This window comes from Uranotaenia lowii, chromosome 2 (genome assembly GCF_029784155.1).
Source record: "Uranotaenia lowii strain MFRU-FL chromosome 2, ASM2978415v1, whole genome shotgun sequence".
Taxonomy (NCBI): domain Eukaryota; kingdom Metazoa; phylum Arthropoda; class Insecta; order Diptera; family Culicidae; genus Uranotaenia; species Uranotaenia lowii.
Window position 1 is genome coordinate 367,351,980 of NC_073692.1, and position 25,891 is coordinate 367,377,870.

Consider the following 25,891-nt stretch of genomic DNA (forward strand, 5'->3'; position numbering starts at 1 on the left):
AATTTTGACAATTTTGACAATTTTGACAATTTTGACAATTTTGACAATTTTGACAATTTTGACAATTTTGACATTTTTGACAATTTTGACAATTTTGACAATTTTGACAATTTTGACAATTTTGACAATTTTGACAATTTTGACAATTTTGACAATTTTGACAATTTTGACATTTTGACAATTTTGACAATTTGGACATTTTTGACATTTTGACAATTTCGACATTTTTGACAATTTTGACAATTTTGACAATTTTGACAATTTTGACAATTTTGACAATTTTGACAATTTTGACAATTTTGACAATTTTGACAATTTTGACAATTTTGACAATTTTGACAATTTTGACAATTTTGACAATTTTGACAATTTTGACAATTTTGACAATTTTGACAATTTTGACAATTTTGACAATTTTGACAATTTTGACAATTTTGACAATTTTGACAATTTTGACAATTTTGACAATTTTGACAATTTTGACAATTTTGACAATTTTGACAATTTTGACAATTTTGACAATTTTGACAATTTTGACAATTTTGACAATTTTGACAATTTTGACAATTTTGACAATTTTGACAATTTTGACAATTTTGACAATTTTGACAATTTTGACAATTTTGACAATTTTGACAATTTTGACAATTTTGACAATTTTGACAATTTTGACAATTTTGACAATTTTGACAATTTTGACAATTTTGACAATTTTGACAATTTTGACAATTTTGACAATTTTGACAATTTTGACAATTTTGACAATTTTGACAATTTTGACAATTTTGACATTTTTGACATTTTTGACATTTTTGACATTTTTGACATTTTTGACATTTTTGACATTTTTGACATTTTTGACATTTTTGACATTTTTGACATTTTTGACATTTTTGACATTTTTGACATTTTTGACATTTTTGACATTTTTGACATTTTTGACATTTTTGACATTTTTGACATTTTTGACATTTTTGACATTTTTGACATTTTTGACATTTTTGACATTTTTGACATTTTTGACATTTTTGACATTTTTGACATTTTTGACATTTTTGACATTTTTGACATTTTTGACATTTTTGACATTTTTGACATTTTTGACATTTTTGACATTTTTGACATTTTTGACATTTTTGACATTTTTGACATTTTTGACATTTTTGACATTTTTGACATTTTTGACATTTTTGACATTTTTGACATTTTTGACATTTTTGACATTTTTGACATTTTTGACATTTTTGACATTTTTGACATTTTTGACATTTTTGACATTTTTGACATTTTTGACATTTTTGACATTTTTGACATTTTTGACATTTTTGACATTTTTGACATTTTTGACATTTTTGACATTTTTGACATTTTTGACATTTTTGACATTTTTGACATTTTTGACATTTTTGACATTTTCTACATTTTTGAAATTTTTGACATTTCAAAATCCAACCCTTTATTTTGTAAAAGTTGAAAAAATAAAGTAAATCTTTCTTTGAAAATGTAAAAATATAAAAATTTAAAAATGTAAAAATGTAAAAATGTAAAAATGTAAAAATGTAAAAATGTAAAAATGTAAAAATGTAAAAATGTAAAAATGTAAAAATGTAAAAATGTAAAAATGTAAAAATGTAAAAATGTAAAAATGTAAAAATGTAAAAATGTAAAAATGTAAAAATGTAAAAATGTAAAAATGTAAAAATGTAAAAATGTAAAAATGTAAAAATGTAAAAATGTAAAAATGTAAAAATGTAAAAATGTAAAAATGTAAAAATGTAAAAATGTAAAAATGTAAAAATGTAAAAATGTAAAAATGTAAAAATGTAAAAATGTAAAAATGTTAAAATGTAAAAATGTAAAAATGTAAAAATGTAAAAATGTAAAAATGTAAAAATGTAAAAATGTAAAAATGTAAAAATGTAAAAATGTAAAAATGTAAAAATGTAAAAATGTAAAAATGTAAAAATGTAAAAATGTAAAAATGTAAAAATGTAAAAATGTAAAAATGTAAAAATGTAAAAATGTAAAAATGTAAAAATGTAAAAATGTAAAAATGTAAAAATGTAAAAATGTAAAAATGTAAAAATGTAAAAATGTAAAAATGTAAAAATGTAAAAATGTAAAAATGTAAAAATGTAAAAATGTAAAAATGTAAAAATGTAAAAATGTAAAAATGTAAAAATGTTAAAATGTAAAAATGTAAAAATGTAAAAATGTAAAAATGTAAAAATGTAAAAATGTAAAAATGTAAAAATGTAAAATTGTAAAAATGTAAAAATGTAAAAATGTAAAAATGTAAAAATGTAAAAATGTAAAAATGTAAAAATGTAAAAATGTAAAAATGTAAAAATGTAAAAATGTAAAAATGTAAAAATGTAAAAATGTAAAAATGTAAAAATGTAAAAATGTAAAAATGTAAAAATGTAAAAATGTAAAAATGTAAAAATGTAAAAATGTAAAAATGTAAAAATGTAAAAATGTAAAAATGTAAAAATGTAAAAATGTAAAAATGTAAAAATGTAAAAATGTAAAAATGTAAAAATGTAAAAATGTAAAAATGTAAAAATGTAAAAATGTAAAAATTTTAAAAATGTATCCAACAAACCCATGTCGATTCACAAAATTAAGCAAGTACATACATACTAGGAAGTTAATCACGATCACTAGGGTAAAAGTTCAAGACTAAAAACCCTCTTTAAATAAATGTACAACAACAACAACATCACGATCACGAATAATATCAGCTTATTGCTAGAATCATAGAATCCTAGAAAAGTAGATCGATTGGTCTACAAGTTTGAGCTCCACTATATCATGTTTAGCTAGTTTGTTTTTTCAATAAAAAAAAATAGGCCCCAAATCGATGACATTGTAGGAGTGGGAGGGTATTTTTTATCTCGAGTAAATCACAGCGGCACTACTAACCTACCGCAATAAACTGCGGGGGAGATCGTGCTCAAACAGCTTCCTAGAGTTGTTTGTTGTTGGTATGGCCAAGATTTTCATCTCCCCAACACCTGCTGATGTTGTTGCTCGATGCTCACAGTTGGCTTTCCGTGAGCGTCGATCAGCTCAACGTTGAGCAGGTCGAATTTCGTCGATTCTCACGGGGGGATCGATGAAGAGATGATCGCGCGCGCGCGCACGATCTGAGTGTGACGATTCGTACGGAAATTCCGCGCTTCAACCGCTCAGTTTAGCGGCAGCGATCGGTTTAAGCGGTTGACTTTTTCAGTGGATCTTCGTCGTCTCAGTTGTGATTATTGTAGTGTCTTTCGTTTTTAATGAGTGATTAGAATTTCTGAACGATTTCTCGGGTGGTGTTTTTTTTTTCTTATTTCATACCTTTTCCTCATCTTCACCGGCATGAGAAAATGTTTTCATAGTTTATGCGAGCGCGTGTTTTTCTTCTAATTTCCTCATCTTCGGACCGTCGTCGTCGTTCGGTGTGAAAGATTCGCAATCGTGTCGTCCGTAGATCGTTGGTGTTGTAAATTGGTGGATTTTAAAAATATGATCGCGCTGCGTTTATGAATTTCGCGCACTTTCGCGCTCATCACGAATGAACGATATGGTCCAGTGATCCTGTGATTGATCCAGCAGGATGTTGCAGGAATTTTCGTGGTGAATTTAGTTCAGGTGATTATCGATCTTCGATCTGTGAAGTAATCCACTTACTGGTGTCTCAATACGTATAAGACAGCCCGAGGCACACCTATGTTAGGGTGTTTGGCGGTGGTGCGCTAGTGTCGATGCACTAAGGTGAAAGTTTTTTCGGATTTTGTTTTGTCCGAAGCTATCGAAAATACAAGGAATGTGAATGTCTAATGAATGTGCCTTAGCCTGAACGTGGTTTGGAGAAATGTTTTGGTGAGGCCTAGCCAGCTTAACTTTTCGATCCCCTGGAAAGGGGAAAAAAGGGAGGAAAATGTCAAACGAAGAAAAAAACAACAACATACCCCACATTGGAATGGAGTGTCCAGCACGAACAATAATCTCCGAAATCAACCAACCAACCATTGCTAAATCGTCGTCGTAGTCGAGTGGCTATTCGGCTACTAGAGTGGAGTTTTCGACTCAATAGGAAACATTACGAAAGAGTGTGCTTCTTGTGATGGGGTGATGCTGGGCTGCGGAGGGTTGCGAATAGTAATGGTAATGGTTTGTTGTTGGTGAACGGAGAGACGGAAAGTGTGAGTGGGAATCGTGATCTGATCGGCAAAGTTTTGATTTGTGTAGTCAGTGGACGGACGGACGAGATCGCCGCTGCTAGCTGGCTTCGACCCAACCCAACGCAACGCCCAGTGGGTCAGATTTGTTGCTTCTTTGCAATGTATAATCTCTGATCACGCTACTCATAAAATGTAGAAAATTGCATACATTTTCAAAACGGCACAATTTAATTGAAGGTGAACGAAAATAATTAATTTTCAGGAACTATTAAACCCAAATAAGTCCACTTTTCTTTAAATTTCCTCTAAACCATTTTTATCTTGCCTCCCAGTCAAAATGTCCATTAGTAGAGGAAGTGTGTTTTCGGTCTTCAGCGGCTTTCGATTGTATTCACTTATTCAAAACGCATTTAGGTTATGTGGTTTGAAAATGTTTTTCAATATCAAGATTTTGAAGCAGCTCAATGAATTTAAATTAAAAATTATACTTGACATTCGTAGGAAACACTGTTCTTCAACAAGTACTCTCGTTTTTTAATCAAAATGTACTTACAGCACAGTATGAGACAATTAAAAATGAGTTAATTTTTAGCAGTCTGTTTTGGTTTGTTATTGGCGTTTTTTGGGGATTTAACTTTCATCTGTCAACAAATAACGCAAACATTGCAGGAGTATATTAAAAACTATATCTGCAAAATGTCGCCCAAAAAAAGAGCGCCGATGTGGTCTAGTGGATAGGCTGGCGCGAGTCTGGTAACCCAGGCGTACTGGGTTCGATTCCCGGTATCGGCAAGAAAACTTTTGGGTTCGAATCCCATAAGTAGCCGACAGGTAAGATGTGTTTCCTCATATAACTGACTATATAATAAGAATGTTCGATCAGTTGCCAGCTGACCAGGTATATACACGGATGCCGGAATACCTGTAAGTAAACTAACTAGCCCACCTGATTGACTCGTTCTTCCAAAATAAAACTTCATCATCACAATACATTCATCCATAACAGTTCATACGAAGCCATGGGGTCCGGGTATGATGTACGCGTTGCATTGGAGATTTGTCGAACTCAATAATCTAAAGAATGCATGTGAGCACATACTTAGGCAGAAACTGCGGTGAATCCGTGCACCCATGGTGGATTACCAACATACATACATACATACATATCTGCTAAATGTCGCCCAAAAATCTTCCACGCAACTTGTAGCGGCTTACATAATTTTTAGCTACATTTACATGAGTGAATTTGAACTTTGAAATTTGTATGGGAAAATTTAATATTTTGTACTGAAAAATCATCATCGTTTTTGTTTTTTTTTCTGTAGAACCGAGCCTTCTAATTGTTTTTGTGCCAATTTATAAATTCTTTAAAAGAAATTTTCCGTTAAATAACTTTGTCCAAGACCCTAACTACATATCTAATGTGAGCATGTCTTTTGGCATTGAAAAACAATAAATTCAATTGACATCACTGCTGGGTGACTAGCGAGGTTTTGCATGACTTATTTGCATGTAATACTTTGTGAGACACCAGCAGTGATGTCAGTTGCATTTATTGTTTTTCAATGCCAAAAGACATACCTCTGTTAAAAAGTTAATAAGTTTTTTGTCTAATATAATACGAATTTACGGTTTTGGACAAAGTTGTTCATCGAAAAATTTCCTCAAAAAATTTATACATTGGCACAACCATAAGATGGGGGCCTCCTACTAACCAAAAGTTATGAAAAATACTCCCGGCACATAAAAACTTTATAAGTAAAATACCTTAAAATACCTTTAGTAAATAAAAAAAAACACAACCATAAGAAGGCTCGGTTTTATAGAAGAAACGAAAATGATGTTCATTTTGCGGTACAAAATATTCAATTTTCCCATACAAACCACAAAGTTCAAATTTATTAATGGAAACGTTACTTAAAATTCTGCAAAAATCATGAGTGAGTTTTAAACCAAAACGAAGCTTATAAATAAGACCCCAGGGTTTGAGAAGTAAAAAAATGCCCCCAAATTGACTCAGTCTACTGTATCATTAGAGTGAGTCGATTTGGGGTCATTTTTGAATTTCTCAAACCCTGGGGTCTAAAAAGCTTCGTCTTGGTCCAAAACTCATCCATGATTTTTTGCAGAATTTTTCAGTAACGTTTACATGAGTAAATTTGAACTTTTAGGTTTGTATGGGAAAATTGCATATTTTTTACTGGAAAATCAACATCATTTTTGTTTCTTCTGTGAAACCGAGCCAGCTGACAGTTTTTGTGCCAATTTATAAAATTCCTAAAGGAAATTTTCCGCTAAACAACTTTGTGGAAGACCGTAACTTTGTATCTTATTAGGCAAAAAAGTTATTAGCTGTTTAATAGAGGTATGTATGTCGTTTCGCATTGATAAACAATAAATTCAATTGAAATCACTCCTGGAGTCTCGCGAAGTATACCATGAAAAGTAGCTAGACAACACCTCGCCAGGATCCCAGCAGGGATGTCAATGAAATTTATTGTTTATCAAAGCAAAAAGACATACCTCTGGTAAACAGCTAATAACTTTTTTGCCTAATAAGATACGAAGTTCTTCTTCTACAAAGTTGTTCAACGGAAAATTTCCATTGGGAATTTTATAAATTGGCACAAAAACTGTCAGCTGGCTCGGTTCCACAGAAGAAACAAAAATGATGTGGATTTTTCAGTACAAAATATTCAATTTTCCCATTCAAACCTAAAAGTTCAAATTTACTCATGTAAACGTTAGTGAAAAATTCTGCATAAAATCATGGATGAGTTTTGGACCAAGACGAAGCTTTTTAGACCCTAGGGTTTGTGAAATTCAAAAATGACCCCAAATCGACTCAGTCTAGCCTACATGGCAACTTTTAAAAATCATTTGCTTCCGTGGACCCGGGCAAACTTCAGCGAACCCGAGAATGTTGTTTTCCAACAATACAGAGCTTATGTCATACCTTGAAATGGTCTCATACCTGGCTGGAGGAGAATATGAAGTTTTGGACGAAAGCTCTTTGACCTCCGAGCAGTCCAGATTTGAAAGCTATTACGAAGGTATGTTCCTGATTCAGATCTCGCCTGGAGTAGTTAAGAACGAAAGTCTACACTGCGAGTGATTGTTTCTTTATATGTTTATCTACATGTCTAAATGCATAAAAAGGTTTTAAAATCTTGTTATCATCAAGATAAGTGTTTTTGATCCTTGAAGATAGACTTTCGCATTTTTTTTAAAGGGTCATACTGTACTTGGCAAATTTCAGATCCACTTAGATAGCGTATACGCATAATAGAGCATGTTTTTCAATTACAAGATGTTTTTTTTATTTGTAGAGTTATAAATCAATTCGTAAAATCGTATTAAAAATAAGTTTATATGCAGTTAATCAGTTTTCCTCTAAAGTAATAATTTGAGCTAAATTATAGTCAGTAAAACATCGTTAGGACTATAGTATTAATCTTCATAAAAATCTAAAGCGCATTCTATACCAGAACTCTAATAAAGCTAAAATCTGACTATTTGGCCCTGTTCTAGAAACGTCATCATAACCAATCTTTCATGCTTCGATAAAACCATTATGGTCACCAAAGCATTTATAATGCCTTCATAAAACATGTTAGCCATTTTATTTTTTTCGATTCCGTGAGTTCTCTGAGTTTTTTTTTAAATTTTTTTCCAACAATCATGACGGTTAATAATTATGAAAAAAGTTTTCTTTTATGCATAAGGAGTGGAATCAATAAAAATGCAACACTTTGTATTTTGAATAACTCTTGAATGTATGGATGCTAATTGATTAAATTTTTAGTAAAGCTACCTCGTGATGTAACGTGTACTTGTGCAAAATTTGATGACAATCTGTCAAGTGGTTTTAAGGTAGCTTCCAATGCAGAAGCTAATTGAAACAAATTTTTGGACAGGGTCGAGAAAAATCCAGGAAAGTCCCAGTGGGAGACCCGAAGACAGTTGGGAATCAACTATTCGACCAAAATTCTATTTAACCGTGAGATAAGATTAGAATAAATGTGAAGATGATTCAATTTATGAAGGTCAGGATTTTATCAAGCATAAATAGAGGTTTCAATCTCTATTTGAAAATTTCGATTAGAAAAGTGATAATAAATAAAAATTCTGGTTTTAGCTCGTCTAGCTGAATCATTAACAGACCTGACTTCATTTCTACAAGATAAAAAAAATCTGCCCACCGGAAAAATAAAAAAAAACAAATACGGTGGTTAAATCGTCTGCAAAATATTTGGAACGCTAGTGAGGAGATAATTCAAAAAATTTCGTCATTAACAGCAAAACTAACCCTTTATTGGGCACCTGGAAGGCTCCCAGCCAAAAACTTTTCATTTTAAAGTCTCTTCTGTATTCTCCGGAGAGAAACATAGAGAAAAATTGAAAAAAATATGTCTAGTACTTGAGGAGGCTGACGATCTGTGGAAGCTGCAAATCAGTCAGTTTTTCATTACGATTGACACGACGAATGGCTTAATGTACAAAGAAGACTACTTTCAAATGCGACCCCAAAGTTTATACTCTGTTTTGGTTTGATCAGGATCCGTGATATTACGCGGAAACTGTGGTGGAGTGATAAAAAGTCTAATAAAATGGTTTTGTGCCAAAGGATGACGATCGGCTAAATATTTCATAACTTCGAAAATTTTGAATGTATTTGAAAATCAATCGTCAGGAAATAGAAAACGTAATCAAAAATAGCCATGATTTGCAAAAAAATAAGAGGAATTCAGAGCAATAGTATACATAATAGAAGGCGCACGTGGTGCGAAAATATTAAAGTTGAAAAATTTCTTTATTGGACGTTATCTCAAAAACCATTTGACAAAACGTTACAAAAATTTGCACATGTCAACAATATAGCATTTTGCAGCTACGCTGAAAATTTCATCAGTTTCCATTAATGCATTCAAAGTGTTGTATTTTTTTTCGAACACACTCCTTATTCTAAGCCTCTTTTTCAATGCCGGTCAAGATTTTAGGTAAAATTTGGATGAATTAATATCTTAAAATTAATGCGTCTTGTCAAACCTTAAGAATAAGGAAATTTTGATAAAATATTTATTTCGATTGTAAAAAACAAAATTTAAAAACTTGTCCAAGGCGTTAGTTATTTTTATCACAGAGAACGAGAGCTCGAACAAAAAGTCTTCAAAAAAGTGTGTAAAATTTCAATTGGTCACATCCAAAAAAATCTTTTAAAACTGTCTTGAAACAGTGCCATCTATTGCGCCGTTCAAAAGCTACAAATCAAATTTTCAAGTGCCCAGTTTTCGAAAAACGTTATGAACTCATTAATATAATTAAACTAAAGCCGCTCTTCAATAGACGGTTTCAATTTATTGGTAAATAAATGCAATAAGATTTACTTTTGACTGGACAGAATTTCACTTCCTTCATCTTATACGGTTTTTACCCATTTACTTTCTCGGTGACTTAAACCACTTTTTTTTTATTTACGTAACGTTTCGAGTTACTTTTCTTCACCCATCATCAGATGTCCTCTAGAGTAACCTGAAACGTTACGTAAATTTAAAAATAAAAAAAAACGTATAAAAAGTACCAGTGATAAACTTTTATATAACATATCCGAGCTCTAGTGACGTAGCTATTACCAAAATGAAGTGCCCGGATACTAAATGATCATAGCTTTATCAATTTTGCATCCCATTGTCCAATATTTAGCCCTTCTAGCTTGAAGGAAATAGCGATTAACTTTTAAGATATTTTCCGTTATGCAACCGGACGAAAGTGTTACATAACTTTAACAGCAATTTTCTTGAAACATGCCGAACAGTTCATACGACCTGTTCAAAACGGATCAAAATTTTGTTCATTTCTCAGTTTGATTTTGACAGTTCTCTTTGGACTGTTTGGAGACATCTGGTGGCCCAGCCAAAAAATAAAAATTGGTTCAAAACGATCGTTTGAAATGTTACACAAAGTTTCGTGGGCTAGCTTGTAAGTCTATTCTTTGTGATTCCATGCTTAATAGCTTTGTTATGTTCAGATAAATGGCTTATAAGTTTTATAACGGTTTTATGAGAGCCTTAGAAACTCAATTTTGACGTTTCTCTCTCAAGCCAACCAATTACAAGCGTAGGATGAGTTCCTCATTTCTTAGTTGTTAATTATTAGTACAGAAAATGAGGACAGACTTTTTGAATGAAATAAATATGGGATTGGTTGTGAACAACCGGTGAAATGAAACCATGAGTTTAATTCGAATTTCATTGTCTGACGCCATCTAGAAATATAAGATGGCGGCTTATGCTAAGCCTTAAAATGCTGTAAATGAATAAAAATTGCAAGAAACACTCACAATATGGGCATTGAGTAAAGGGCTAAACTAGAAGAAGTCAAATTTCGCTATCAGACGCCATCTAGAAATCCAAAATGGCGGCTTACACTGATCATTAAAATTGTTTTAATCGCTGAAAATCACATGAAGTTCCCACAGTATGAGTATTGGGTGCAATGGTTAAATGAGTACAAATCGAATTTTGTTATCAGACGCCATATAAAAATCCAAAATGGTTGCTTTTGCTGAACTTTAGAATGCTGAAAATGACTGAAAATCGCATGAAACAATATGAGTATTGGATGAAAGTGCTGAACTAGAAGTCGAATTTCTCTACCTGATGCCATCTTGAAATCGAAGATGGCGGCTTCCGATGAACCTTAAAATGCTGTAAATGCATTTACACTTTTCTTGTACAAACCGAAGTCTAAGAATGGTAAATAATAGCTTAAAAATGATGATGACATCATTTTCAGCTATTATTTGTCATTCTTAGTCTTTGATTTGATGTGATGTTTAATTTTATGAAATTTTCATATTTTTGTCATGTACGGTACTCAATTTAGAATTTTTTTTAAATTTTTTTGTTGTTGTTGTATTTAATCACCATTAGCGAACGTAAAAACATATTGTTGGTGTTTGTCTAGATTATATTGGCCCTATATAGTGAAAAATATATATGAGGTAAAGTTTTTTTTTCTGAAAACCGTCGATTCTGACACATGTGAAAAAATAGGATATTGCCAAAATCGAATGTTGCCAAAAACGAATGGGGTTTGTATTGTGGTTGTTTCATGCGATTTTAGTCATTTATAGCATTTCAGTGTTAAGAAAATTCATTTGTTTTATTATGTTTCTGATGCATTTAGCACTTTTCTTGTTTTGTTTATAGTTTTTGATTTGTTTTTGCCATATTTGCTATTTATGTCATTCCATTATTCCACATGTGCCACATGTGCCAAATTGGATGTTGCCAAAATCGAATGTTGCCAAAAACGAACGGGGTCTGAATTGTGGTGGTTTAATGGATTTTCAGTCACTTACAGCATTTCAGAGAAACGCGAAAAGAGATTTTCGACATCTATCGTTTAGCCTTTTTACCCAATACAATATATCTTGTGGGTTTCATGCTTTTTTCATTGATTTACAGTATTATTAAGTTCTGCTGAAGCTGAAGTTCATCTTGGATTTCAAGATAGCGCCAGAATGCAAAAATGAACTTCTTATAGCTTATCCCAATTAACAAATACCCATATTTTGGAGGTTTCATGCGATATTCAATTAATTATAGCGATTAGTTTTATGCGATTTTCAGTCATATACAGTATTCTCAAGTTGAGTGGTAGCCGCCTTTTTGTAATTTAAGATGGCGACGGACAACGAAATTCGACTTCTACTCTTTATCATTTTCACCTAATTACCATATTGTGAAGGTTTAATGATATTTTCGGTAATTTACAACTTTGAAAATAAAAGCGGAAGCCGCCATGTTGGATTAATGATGGCGTCAAGCAATAAATTTTTTTCCTACTATTTGGGCCCTTTCACTCAATACTCATACATATTGTAAAGATATTTATACCACTTCCGGTAATTTCAAGTTTTCAGATATTTTTATACATTTTTTTTTTTATTTTAAGTCAAAGCCAACACACATAACTTATCAAAAATGTGTAAAATTGGGAGTTCCAATTAAAATATGTGCTATCTAACCTGAGCGTGTCCTGTTTTGACATCTTAATCAAGAACTGTCACTAAGTTTTATGGCGGTGTAATAATCATGCACTGAGTGCTAGAACATGCAAAAGAAAGCTTGGAGCAAACTTCTAAGTTTGTGTTTTTTTATAGTTTACACAGAGCATTCATAACTCTTTCAAAATAACTAAAACAGTATGTTTAATAAAAGTTTTATTAGCGTTTTCAAAACTATCTAAAAACATATAGTCGAAACAAATATAGATATATGCATTTTTCATGATCATAGCTAAACCGTCATAAAACGAGCTGCACAAAAAATGCCATAATTAAACCATAATAAAACTTCCTAATGCTAGTTGGCTTAATCTGTGTTACTTGGGATAACACTATCGGTGATTTGAAGTTTTTCAAAGATTTTTATATATATATTTTTTTTATTTTATCTCAAAACCAACACACATAACTTATCAAAAATGTGTAAAAATAGGGATTCAAATGTGTGCAATCTAACCCGCGCGTGTTCTGTTTTGACATCTTGATCGAGAACTGTCACTAAAGTGGCGTTTTTATAATCAAGTACTGAGTGCTATTTTAAAACATGCAAAAGAAAGTTTGGAGCGAACTTCTAAGTTTTTGTTTTATTGTAAATGAAACAGAGCATTCATAACTCTTTCCAAACAATTTAGTACATTCAGTAAAAGCTTTATAAGCGTTTTCAAAATTACCTGATAACAAATTGACGAAACAAGAATATAAGCATTTTTCATGACTCTAATAAAACCGTCATGAAAAGCTGCACAAAAATGCCATAATAAAATCAAAATAAAACTTCCTAATGCTAGTTAGCTTAATCTGTTTTATATACTTAAGCTAGGTTGTAAAGAGTTTGAATTGAAACAGATCATACCCACATGACAGAGCCTCTCTTCAAACAGGTTGATGTGACGTCAGACTCCAAAAAAATTGTTGTTAATCCTGCAGGTAGCTTTGGAAAACCGCTGTAAATTGGTAAATTGTGAGTTCAGTGGAAAAATCATCAAAATTTAACAGTCATAATTCTGAGTATTGTTGATGAAAACCATACAAATAAAATAATGTTGAGAAATTTTGATTCATTGCTTGTTTCAAACCGGTTTTTTGAACACTGAATATGAAACCATTGAAAAAGTTTTGTTTAATTTTTCAAAATTCGGTTTTTTAAATTGGCTCATTTTGTAGAGAAAATTGAATTAACTAAATTTCTTTTGAAAAATCGTTCGGAATTGAGAAAAGTGAATAAGGCCGGAACAAATTTCTAATCCTTCTTGTTGTTGATTTTACACACCACGAGTGAAGGGATTATAAAAATTAATTGTGAAAAACAAAAAATTTTAATATTTAAGTTGAACAAAAACTTGCAAGCAACGAGATTTGCATCTTCCGCAATGTTGAAAAATAAAGTCATTTTAGAACGAAATATACTGAAATGTTGAATTTAAAAGGTGATATCTTTCACATCTTTTACAAATTGTCTGTTGCTCTTGTAATTGTTGGGATTATAGATTGATTTAATGATTTTTTGATAGAATTCTTCCAACTTTATTTATTTCCCACTTCGAGCTTTTTTTAAAATCGAAGGAGGGGGTGACAAAAGAAGAATTTGATATTTGTTCCTGTCTAATAGTGCGGATCAGATGGTGAACGCCGACAACGTAATTCTATTTCTCTAATCTACAGCAGAGTTCTTGTTCTATTATTACAATGTTTTGAAATTCAATGCTTTTTTAGACATCATAGCCCATCCAACAGTTTTTCGTGTGAGAACATTCACCGATTTCCTAAACATATCACAGCAGCATGATTCCTACCGATAGTATCACATGCTAAAAGGTGCAAAAGCTCACCAGCTGATCCGGCAAATTCCAACCAATTGCCTGATGCCTGTATTACTGATGCTCATGTTCCGATATGGCAAGCTCATTGGAGCGTGACGATCGATAAATGGTTTTTTTTGTTGTTGCTACAAACAATTTTAAAATTGCAACCGGCTGAATCCATCGACACCATGTGAGTGATTCCGAAAATTCATCAAACCTCTGTATCGAATCGATTTCAGGTCAAACGATCAGATGCTCTGACGCAAGATTCTTGAAGTCTAGATTGAGCTTACATTCGATCCGAGATAATTGACTAAGTTCTCCAGGAAACGTGTTCTAGCGCCCAATCAGGTGCTGATTTGGCCCCCCTTGGGTTGTCTATAGTGATTTCAAGAGTCATCTTCGAAATGGAACCTTCACCAAGGTGTTTATATTTTTTGGCTAACAACAAATAATCTAGCAATAAAAACACTATCCATTGCTCTTGCTGCATCATCCGGTCGATTGCGCGTCAGACCAACAAACACCATCATCGATTGACGGAGTTTGAACGGTTGAATTGCACTTTTGGGGCATCGCAGGTTCTTACCTGGGTGCTCGTGCATTTGCGAGTAAGTCTGAGTAGTTTCTTTTAATTCATCAATTCATTCTCGTTCGAGTGGAGCGGCGTCGTCGTTACCTAATCAGTTTTTGTCTATATTGCCGATCAATTGCGGTTTTAATAGGTAGTCGGTAGAACTTGGTGTAACAAATTGCTTCTGCCAGTTCTTGATCGACGAGAGCTTTTTCGTAAGGGATCGATTGTACGTGGTTTTCGGTGCTACATTTTCGGGTTGATTACTATTGATAAGTTTAGTTACAGTTGTTCCAGTTTTTTCGAACTATTACTACATCAAATTTTGCAGCTTTGCAGCTATGAGGCAAACTTGCTTTACGAAAAATCAATAGGTACTAAAAAAGTTTAAAAACCGTGAACACGCCATTTAATGTTTTTCAAACATGGACAAAAGGATCAACTGTGGTGCAACGAAAAAATGACAACCGTGTATAATTCATTCAACGTATGACAAATTGTACTGACTATTTCAAAAATAGAATTTTCCGTAGATTAAATTATTTTAAGTTTGCTTTAAATTACTTTACCCAAATTCCGTACAACAAGGCGTTTACTTTAAAAAAATTTCAATTAATTGCGAAGAAATGTGACGAATAATATTTAAACTAACTTACACTATGAATTTCAATGGAAAAGATTTTCTTTAAAGAGATTCATGTTTGAAACAAACGAAATTTAAACTAATACACAAACCAACTATACACTAATTATATATATATAAACAGCTTGAGAAATGAAGTGAGTCGAGATGACAGCTTGAAATTTGCCTCCCTCGGGTTGTCTATAGCAATTTCAAGAGTTACTTCGAAGTACAACTTTCACCAAGGTGTTTATATTTGAGAGGACAGCCTGAGTAATTAATGAGAAAACAAGCGAGTTGAGAGGACAGTTTGAAATCGAAAGGCGCGTTGAGAGGACAGCCTGTGATATTGATGAGAAATTGAGCGAGTCGAGAAGACAGCTTGAAATCGAAAGGCGAGTTGTGAGGACAGCCTGAGTAATTGATGGAAAAAACAAGCGAATTGAGAGTACATCTTGAAATCGAAAGGCGAGTTGAGAGGACAGCTTGAAATCGAAAGGCGAGTTGAGAGGACAGACTGAGTAATTGATGGAAAAAACAAGCGAATTGAGAGGACAGCTTGAAATCGAAAGGCGAGTTGAGATGACAGGTTGAGTAATTGATGGAAAAAACAAGCAAATTGAGAGGACAGTTTGAAATCGAAAGGCGAGTTGAGAGGACAGCCTGAGTAATTAATGAGAAAACAAGCCAGTTGAGAGGACAGCTTGAAACCGAAAGGCGAGTTGAGAGGACAGACTGAGTAATTGATGGAAAAAACAAGCGAATTGAGAGGACAGCTTGAAATCGAAAGGCAAGTTGAGATGACAGCTTGAGTAATTGATGGAAAAAAAAACAAGCAAATTGAGAGGACAGCTTGAAATCGAAAGGCGAGTTGAGAGGACAGCCTGAGTAATTAATGAGAAAACAAGCCCGTTGAGAGGACAGCCTGAGTAATTGATGAGAAAACAAGCCAGTTGAGAGGACAGCTTGAAATCGAAAGGCGAGTTGAGAGGACAGCCTGAGTAATTGGTGGAAACAAACAAACGAATTGAGAGGACAACTTGAAATCGAGGGCGAGTTGAGAGGACAGCCTGAGTAATTAATGAGAAAACAATCCAGTTGAGAGGACAGCTTGAAATCGAAAGGCGAGTTGTGAGGACAGACTGAGTAATTGATGGAAAAAAAACAAGCGAATTGAGAGGACAGCTTGAAATCGAAAGGCAAGTTGAGAGGACAGCCTGAGTAATTGATGGAAACAAACAAACGAATTGAGAGGACAACTTGAAATCGAAAGACGAGTTGAGAGGACAGCCTGAGTAATTAATGAGAAAACAAGCCAGTTGAGAGGACAGCTTAAAACGAAAGGCGAGTTGAGAGGACAGACTGAGTAATTGATGGAAAAAACAAGCGAATTGAGAGGACAGCTTAAAATCGAAAGGTAAGTTGAGATGACAGCTTGAGTAATTGATGGAAAAAAACAAGCAAATTGAGAGGACAGCTTGAAATCGAAAGGCGAGTTGAGAGGAAAGCCTGAGTAATTAATGAGAAAACACGCCAGTTGAGAGGACAACCTGAGTAATTAATGAGCAAACAAGCCAGTTGAGAGGACAGCTTGAAATCGAAAGGCGAGTTGAGAGGACAGACTGAGTAATTGATGGAAAAACAAGCGAATTGAGAGGGCAGCTTGAAATCGAAAGGCAAGTTGAGATGACAGCCTGAGTAATTAATGAAAAACCAAGCGAGATAAGAGGACACCCTCAGTAAATAAAGTAAAAACAAGCGAGTTGAGAGGACAACTTGAAAATGAAAGGCGAGTTGTGATGACAGCCTGAGTAATTGATGGAAAAAAAACGAACGAGTTGGAGGATAGCTTGAAATCAAAAGGTGACTTGAGAGAACACCCTTACTTACTGGTAAGAATTCCAAGCGAATTGAAAGGCGTGTCGAGGGCGTAGCCCAAGTTACTTATTAAATTGGAAATCAAGCGGATTGAAAGAACAGCTTGAGATAAGAACAATCTATAAAGCGTTGCGAGAGGATAGTTTGAATGAATTGTTCATAATTCAAGTGAGTCAAAAGGACAACTTGGAATTTCAAAGCGTTTTGAGAAGGCAGCTCTTCAAATTATTTATCAAACTTGTTGAGGAAAAGTTTGAGATAAGAGAGCGATGGTTTGGAAATCGCAAAGATCGACTAATGGTCAAATGTTGTGAGAATTGGATGAGTAAATAAGTTTGGTTGAGTATGGCATAGGGAGGTTGTGAATATTCTTAAAACATCTGTTTTACAATGATTGAAACTTTTGCAGATGTGGTTGAGATGCTCGACTTCAAACTGAGATATTATGAATTTAAATAAAATTTTTAGAAACGTCGCTGGTGAACTGGCACCAAAACACAGACTTCCGACTATCTAGTACTTCAATTTTCATTGTCAGAAGTCTTTCGGAAGTCGGAAGTACGGCCTTCCAAAGTAAAATTTAGTGCTGGCACGTTAATAAGGTATTTTAAAACTGAGTGGATGAAAGCATAATAAAATTTCAATAAGACATGTTGAGGCACAAAATGTCGTAACCTCCAAAGAACACCGCAAAGTGAGGAAATTCGTATTTCAAGATGTTGTTTATGTCAATTTCACGAGACAGTATTATCCAGATGAATACCTTAGTATTTGAAGGTTTTTACTTCTTCTATAACACACTGGTTCATATTTGGGACTCTATGTGGTGGTAAAACTTTCCTGGATGAGCGAAATATCATATATTATGTTTCTGTATATAGCAAATTGCTGTTGAAATATACAGATAGTAATTTTTAATCATGTTTCAGGTTATCGATAAAAGTGTTCGGAGATTTCCCTGTTCAGAAAAGTGCTATGTCCTCAGTGAATAGCTTTGCTGTACCAAAAAGTGGGAGTTTACTTACAAAAGAAAGAGCAGAAGACTTACGTCGCTGCCTTGTGGAACGCCTACACTGATGTTTCTCAAATCACTTCCTGTTCCTTGTACTACAACATATTGTTTTCAATCCGAAAGATAGCTCCGAATCATGCTCATAGGAACGGTGGGGGCCATGAGGGGGGCATGAGAGACCAAAAATACAAGCGAGGTATACTACTCTACACTCAAAATTTTGAATTCTTATAAATAATTATATGGATAATTTGATTTATAGTAACAAATCTGACTCAAAATCTCTGATGTCAAAATCTCGAAAACTAGTTCTAAATTCAAAATTCTGCTACAGTTAAAAAAATCACTTGTTGTTAGAAAATCAGTTCTGAATCTGGATATTGAACTTTCAATGAGATATACCTCCTTTCAGAAGTTCTGGTTCCAAAATATATTAACATTGTACTTCTATTTTCATATTTCGGAAAATTGGATGGTATTCAAATTCGGATTCTTGACTTTCAGCTCGATTCATCATTAGAAACTAGAAATGAAAAATTGTATTGAAATCCTGATTCAAATTATGATTTGATATTCATACAAAATTTGAATCATGATTTTTGAAACTCATATGCATTGTCAATATTTGGATAACAGTTTCCTAATATGAAAAACAAAATGGCTATCTTGGATTAAAAACTCAGAATCATTATATTTATATTTTAATTCAGTTTCACCAGTCGGATTAAAAATAAAGAATTTAAATATTGAGTTCAGATTCAAACCAAAAACTTCAAAATTTCAACTTTTCAGAATTAATTCCGGCCGGGAAATTCCGGGTAATTTTATTAAAACCTTGCAAAAATCGTTACCTACCTGATTTCAATTTAACATTTCGAAACCCGGATAATATTAAGGCATATATGAGAAAATTCCAGGCCATAATCCACAATAAATTAAAGAAATAAATAAAAAAAAAAAGAAATTTAATTTATTTGTCGGAGCACTTTAGCAGCGTTCGATTCGTTTAAGGCAATCGAAAAAAAATTGTTTTAATTTGATGAAACAAACTTTGAGAAAAAACTAAATCAACGAATACGAATAAATCAAAACTGAATTTGAGATATTTTTTAAATTTTCTAAAAAAAAATCTGAGCAGTTTTTTTCCAATATCCGAGCATTCAAGATTTGTCTCGAAAATTTCTTTGCATAACCGAGCAAGCTTGAATAAATCTAGACAATTCGAAATGCTTGATCATAATTGAGTCGATTTTGGAAACAAACTTCACTTCTCTGTTCATTTTTTAAATTCTGAACTGGAGTTTAGAATTAGAAACAATGTATTGGAGGAATGAAGGACCCCATAGATGTTAAATGATCAAATAAATAAAAAAAAAAAAAAGAAACAATACATACTAAAATTGGAAAATGGATCCAAAATTTAAACTTGAGTTCAGGTTCAAAATTCAGATTAAGAATTAACAAGATAAAAATATCAAGATCAATCACAAGAAATAGCAGATTTATAATTTTAATAATTGATACAATTTAAAAATTTCAAATTTTTAACCCAAGTCAGTTTGTATACACAACTCAGCTGAGAATCACAAAGATTAAGAAGAATTTAATTTGATTTGGCAAGTGTTGTTTTATTAATATACCTGATTTTTTTTTAAACCATCCACAGGATTTCATTTGAGGAATAGATTTTTTTTAAATTGATGATAAAGAAACATGAAATCATCACGAAAAAAAAACTTCAAGGAATGAAATATTTCGTCGATGTATTGCTGTACTTTATAAATTTTGCAATTTTTTTTCAAAAGTCAAATGCTAAACTAGAATCTTAAAATTGAATCAAGTTTGCAAGAATCAAGTTTGAACCGCAAAAGTTTCAGCTCTCACTTTTTCTTTTTCAAAATTTAAAGATGGTTTATATTTTTGAATGTTTAAAGAAATTTTTTTTGTTGAGTTTGGTATATTTAGCTATTGTATATGTGCATAGCATTTTTTAATTTTTTACTAGCTGAACTCGTACGAACTTCGTCTCGCTTTAAATCATTGGTACGTCAAAATGAGTTTAGAAAACGAATTCGAAACATTCTTTCGACAATATTGGGGAAAAAATTCAACAGTGTTTAAAGTCGCTACTATTACCCTTACTTGAAATTCAAATTAAACTGTTGATTGGCTTTTAATTAAAATTTATGTGAGAGTGATTTCTTCTCGATCGGTTGCAAAATCTAGACATTATGGCAGAAACATGTACTATTTGTTTGTGTGCACGACTCTTTTGCTTGACCTTCACACTTAAATTGGTATCAATTAACTGCCTCCAACAAAATTATTGCACAAAACACTGAACTTTCAATGAAACCTTCTTTCTCTGTCCCATGGGCCAAAATTCGATAATTGAAACCAATTTTACGTTCCTCAAAACTCCCTTGTGCAATTTTTTCTTTTCAAATTATATGTAAAATTACGTCAGGAACTTGAAAACAGTGATCAGTGAATATAGACGCCCCTTTCGCCGACCCTTGACACGGAACATGCTACCTGGAGTCAATTGCTCATAGTTTATAACTCTCATCTGAACATTTTCATCTCAATCCGATGCATAATCACGACGATATCGCGAAAACAGTGAGCAACTAACATGGACGGCCTTTTTTTTGACCACGATTCAAAACTTGACACCTGAAATCAATTACCTTTTCTGTTAAACTCCCATGTGCCAATTTTCATAACAATTCTATGCTCAATCAAGAGAATATCGTAGAAACAGTGAACAGATAATAACCCCTTTTGCCGACCCCTGAGTCAAGATTTGAAACCTGAAAGCAAAAAAGCGTCCCTCAAAACTCCTATCCGGAAATTTTCATCTCAATCCAATGTAGAATAACGTCAAAATCGCAAAAACATTAAAGTTGGGTATGGACGACTCCTTCAGACGACTTCTGATCCGCAATTCGAAACTTAAAATCGATTGCTCGTCTTTCAAAACACTCATGTGCAAATTTTCATCACAATCCGGTGTATAATAACACCAATATCGCAAAAACATTAATCAGTAAATATGGACGACCCCTTCGGCCGACCCCTGACCCTGAATTTGATAACTGTAATCGATTGCTCGTCTCTCAAAACACTCATGTGCAAATTTTCATCACAATCCGGTGTATAATAACGCCAATATCGCAAAAACATTAATCAGTTGATATGGACGACCCCTTTGGCCGACCCCTGACCATAAATTTGATAACTGTAATCGATTGCTCGTCTCTCAAACCCCTTCAGAAGGGGTCGTCCAAAAATCTAAAAACATTTTTCATCATTACTGGTCCTAATGAGCATTCATGCCAAATTTCAGATCTCTAGCTCTTAAGACGGCTGAGTCTATAGAGGACAAATAAACAAACAAACAAACAAACAAACAAACAAACAAACAAACAAACAAACAAACATACAGATAATTGCTTTTTATATATATATATATACAGTAGTGTTCCGATTTTGTCAGCTCCCGATTTTGTCTACCCCCGATTTTGTCTATCCCCGATTTTGTCAGCTTTTTATCCCGATTTTGTCAGCCTTTAAATTTAGTTGAAATTTTCTGCTTTTCAACTGAAATTCCCAGTCATTTAACACTGTATGTTTTTTTGGCGGTTGACCTGACCCACGTAGAGGACCACCCATTAACCACTTGGTATTTTAAGGGTTGGGGTGATTGAAGGTTCATAAGAGTTTTCATTGATGACGAATGGAAGGAGGTTGAAACTTGACCACATTTTGATCACATGGTTTATGGATAGCCCTTGGGATTATCCATAAACCACGTTGACCTCAGGGTGGTGAGGGGGGGGGGGGGGGGTGGTTAGGGGGTTGGCCAAAGTGTACACTCCATACACATTTTCGCACGAAGTATGGAGTCAGCATTCTTTTGAATTTTTTTGACGGTTGTTGGATGGATGTTGTACTTCTTCGCGATGTCTGCTTTCTTCACAGCCTTGTCCTCAAGATTCCGAAGGATTTTGACTTTTTCCTTAAGGCTGAACGAGTTTCGTTTTTTTTTCTCAATAGCCATTATTTTTGGAGACATATGTAAATTTAAAAAAAAAGCCATCTGTTTTGAAAACCATACAATTTGAAGCACTTAGGATAGTACAAACCTTGCTCTACACAGTGCTTAGCTTTTAATGGTGACGCTTTTTAAAGTTTGTTATAACGAAGTTCTTGATGATGTTTGTAAACAATCACTTAGGGTTGAGTTCTTGAACAGGTCCTCCATTTTGCTATTTGCAAGACCTTTCATTTGACGCCTCAAGAATTCAAATCGGTCAAGCGGTCATCGAGAAACGTGTGTGACATTATTTTGTTACATACACACACACATACACACATATATACACACACATACAGACATTTTCCGATCTCGACGAATTGAGTCGAATAGTATATGACACTTGGCCCTCCGGGCCTCGGATCGAAAGTTAGTTTATCAAGCGACATGTATACCCTTCCTTGTAAGAAGGGTAAAAAATAAAGAAAAGGGGTCAATGTCACCCCTTATCACGGTATTGACATAAAATATCAAAATAACAAGTAAACCGACAATTACCAAATCAAAATTGAAATTATTTTCAAGAAAAATTTTTTCCCGATTTTGTCAGGTACCCTGTTTTGTCAGCCCTAAATTCAAGATGGGGCTGACAAAATCGGAACAATACTGTATATAGGTTTACATAGTATTCATAGAATAAGTTTTTTTTTCAAAGAAATTTTGAGCTTTCTAAAAAAATTTCTTTTGCTCAAATTAAAAGCCTTAATCAACCAGATTCTTGTTCAAATCCAAAGCCTATAACCTTCGATGAAAATTGCTGCCCTTTTTACTTACTTACTGCTTCAGTATACAAATATAGCTTACCATTTCAAAGATCTAGAACGTATTTTTATTAATAACTTTATAATACGAAAAACTTTTCATGTACAAGAATTTAAAAATGAATAATCGTACTAAGAATATTTTTTTTATTTATTTTTAAATTCTTGCATTGCTAAGGCAGAGAGATTATAAAAAAAAGTCTACAGGCAAGACCACCCCCCCTTCCCCTCCCCCCCCCCCCCTGAGGCGATTATTCTAACAGCCCTTCTCCGAATTATTTTATTTGCTATGCCTCTTATCCTATATTTATTCAGTTTTCCAGAAGAATGCCGTGTATACTTGTGTTTAATGCTATTAAAAACTTTCTTTAGTTCAAAGAATTAAGCAAAAAATATATTTTTGGAAAACTATATTTTCCGTAATTCTATCTACTAGTAGTTTCCCATCATAAAACAATACTGGCAAACTTCCAGCCGGTAGAAAATGTTGTGAGTTCGATTCTCAGCGATGGCAATTTTTTTTAATTTTCTTGTTTCTGGGATTTTTTATTTTCTGGTTTTTGAGATCCTATCATGTAATAGGATGAAAATCCCATAACATATTTCTTTGTTTCACTTGAATGTTTGTATGTAGTGGTCCTTCATTGTTATGTCCGAAAGCTCGAATCTATATGCCATAGACGGGAAAGTAAACATATCATCTTTGGCGCAATGCACATTTCAGCGCATTTTTGGCACATAGTTAACTCCGATCGGCATTGGAATTCTGCAACCTCTTCTTTGGGTGTACAATTCTCTATTGAAATTTAAACATTACTAATCATTATATTCTACCTGATCTTATAAATCGGACGTGATCTATCAGATAGATCCCGTCTGATAAATCAAATTAAACAAAACATTTCAACGATCAGGAATTACTTAATCCATTGCTTTCGTGAAATTGAATACCGAATCTACTGAGAGGCTTGGCATATACCTACTCAACGCTTTTCACTTTAATAGAATCTACAAAGTGTTACAGTTGTCTGTTTACAGATTCGCGGAACAATGATTCATTTACATGATACCGGAATTCTGCTGAGGCTGTTGCTGGGAAAATTGAACTCAGATCCGGTGGAAGCAATTCACAATTGACGCAGGAAAAGCACAACCAATTTTGCACCGTTACGCAAACTGCACTAATGTTTCACTAATACCGGATAATATCGCCCTATACCTGAGCTCATTTGGGTAGCATGCTAACGTTACGAAACTGAGAAATTGCCACTGGAAAAAGCCCACGTTCTGAAGTGATCATCATCGGCATCATCATTCATCATCGATCGGGGGCGCCCCACTGAACTTTTATCTAGTGGCAACAACTTGCCAGTCTGTCATTCTGTTAGTAAGTCAGTCGATCATCAATCATTATATGTATGTGGCTAGCATTATAATAATCACTTATAACTCTTTTTGTGCCCGTCTCATCTTCCCTGTGGTTAGCCGCACGAGTAGCTACAAACCTATACAATTTCCTACCGGCTTTCGTGTTTTGTATACTTGACAAATCGAAAGAAAAGTTTCTTTTGTCGTCCGATGAGATTCGCAAATCATGGCAGGAGTCACCCGTATCATGATATTAGCAAACTAGTAAATCACTCGAGATAATCGTTTTATCGATCGTAGCCGGTGCTTGAAAAAGATCTCCATCTATTCAAGCCTAGTTTTCCGCCTTTCGTTACGCCCAAGCTGAACGAATCGGTTTGAATGGTTGGTTTTTTTTATTACAAACACGGAAGTGATACGTGAGAAGTGAATCTTCATCTCCGATATCATGGGAAAAGTTTTGACATAACGACTATTGAATAGCATAAAAGCAATACATACCTGTGATGAAACATGTACGTACATACGTTATTTCATCATGCTGACAAATACTTTGTAGATATAGATCAAGAAAAAACTGAAATTTAGAAGTGGTTCGAGGCTTCTCTTGAGGGTCCAGCAGCTCAATATAATATCATGCCTTAATGCTCAGGTAAATACAGTTAAATAAAGATTCCATAGTTCGTATTATTGCCGAGGAAGCGTATTCCAAAGCCAAACCATATCTGTAATCCTTGTGAGCGTTTTCCATAACTATTTTTTGCCAATCATTTTCTGTGCACGTTAGGGTGGGGGTTTTCAAAAGCCAACATTTAGTTGCTCCCACCCCCATAATCTGATTAATTTATCAAAACAAGAAACTGTACTAAATTTCACTCAAATTGGGTTACTCTAAGGTGGCCCTCAAAAGCCTTGAAGTTGAAAAATTTATGTCAAAATGAATAAAAATGTTCACTCAAAAAATCGAAAAAAAATCTGGCAACACTGCCATAAAAATATTCTAGATCATTCCAAAAAAGGTTTTAAGTCAGAGAATGATTCCTTAGAAGACAACAAGTATTTTTTTTAATTAAGCGCAAAGTAACAACATCCATCCTACACGCAGAATAATCTGCGCGTAGCTGCTACGTAAGAAACTACATAATTTTTATCCAATTGATTTTTACGTAATTTGTTCGAATAAAAAAGTAAACGCTCCCCTAATGTATTTAAATGATTTAGTAGTTTAGTATTTAAATGATATTTGGATCTTTTCTATTATTTTTTTCGTTTTTACTTTTGCTAATAAAATGAAACAAAATATAAATTTCATCATCAATAACATTTAATTTCACTATGATTTGTCACTGTCAATACATTTAATTCATGTTTAAAAAAAATCACACAAAATTACGAGACCTTTTCCAGCTAGTTCGTTCATAAATCCTGTAAAAATTGGAAAATATTTTTTAACTAAACATAGAATCATCAAAATGATAAATAATTTAGCTTGTACGGATCAATAGAACCTATAACTTTAATCCGAACCACTA

General features: G+C 33.4%; 1 protein-coding gene across 1 annotated transcript in view; it reads left to right on the top strand.

The window, feature by feature from the left end:
• The first annotated feature begins 3,209 nt into the window (after window positions 1–3,209).
• Window positions 3,210–25,891, top strand: part of LOC129743132 (uncharacterized) — a 116,263-nt gene continuing 93,581 nt past the window's right edge. Inside the window, exon 1 of the mRNA XM_055735098.1 lies at window positions 3,210–3,639. The gene's annotated coding sequence lies outside the window, so the exon portion shown is untranslated. The remainder of the gene's footprint in view (window positions 3,640–25,891) is intronic.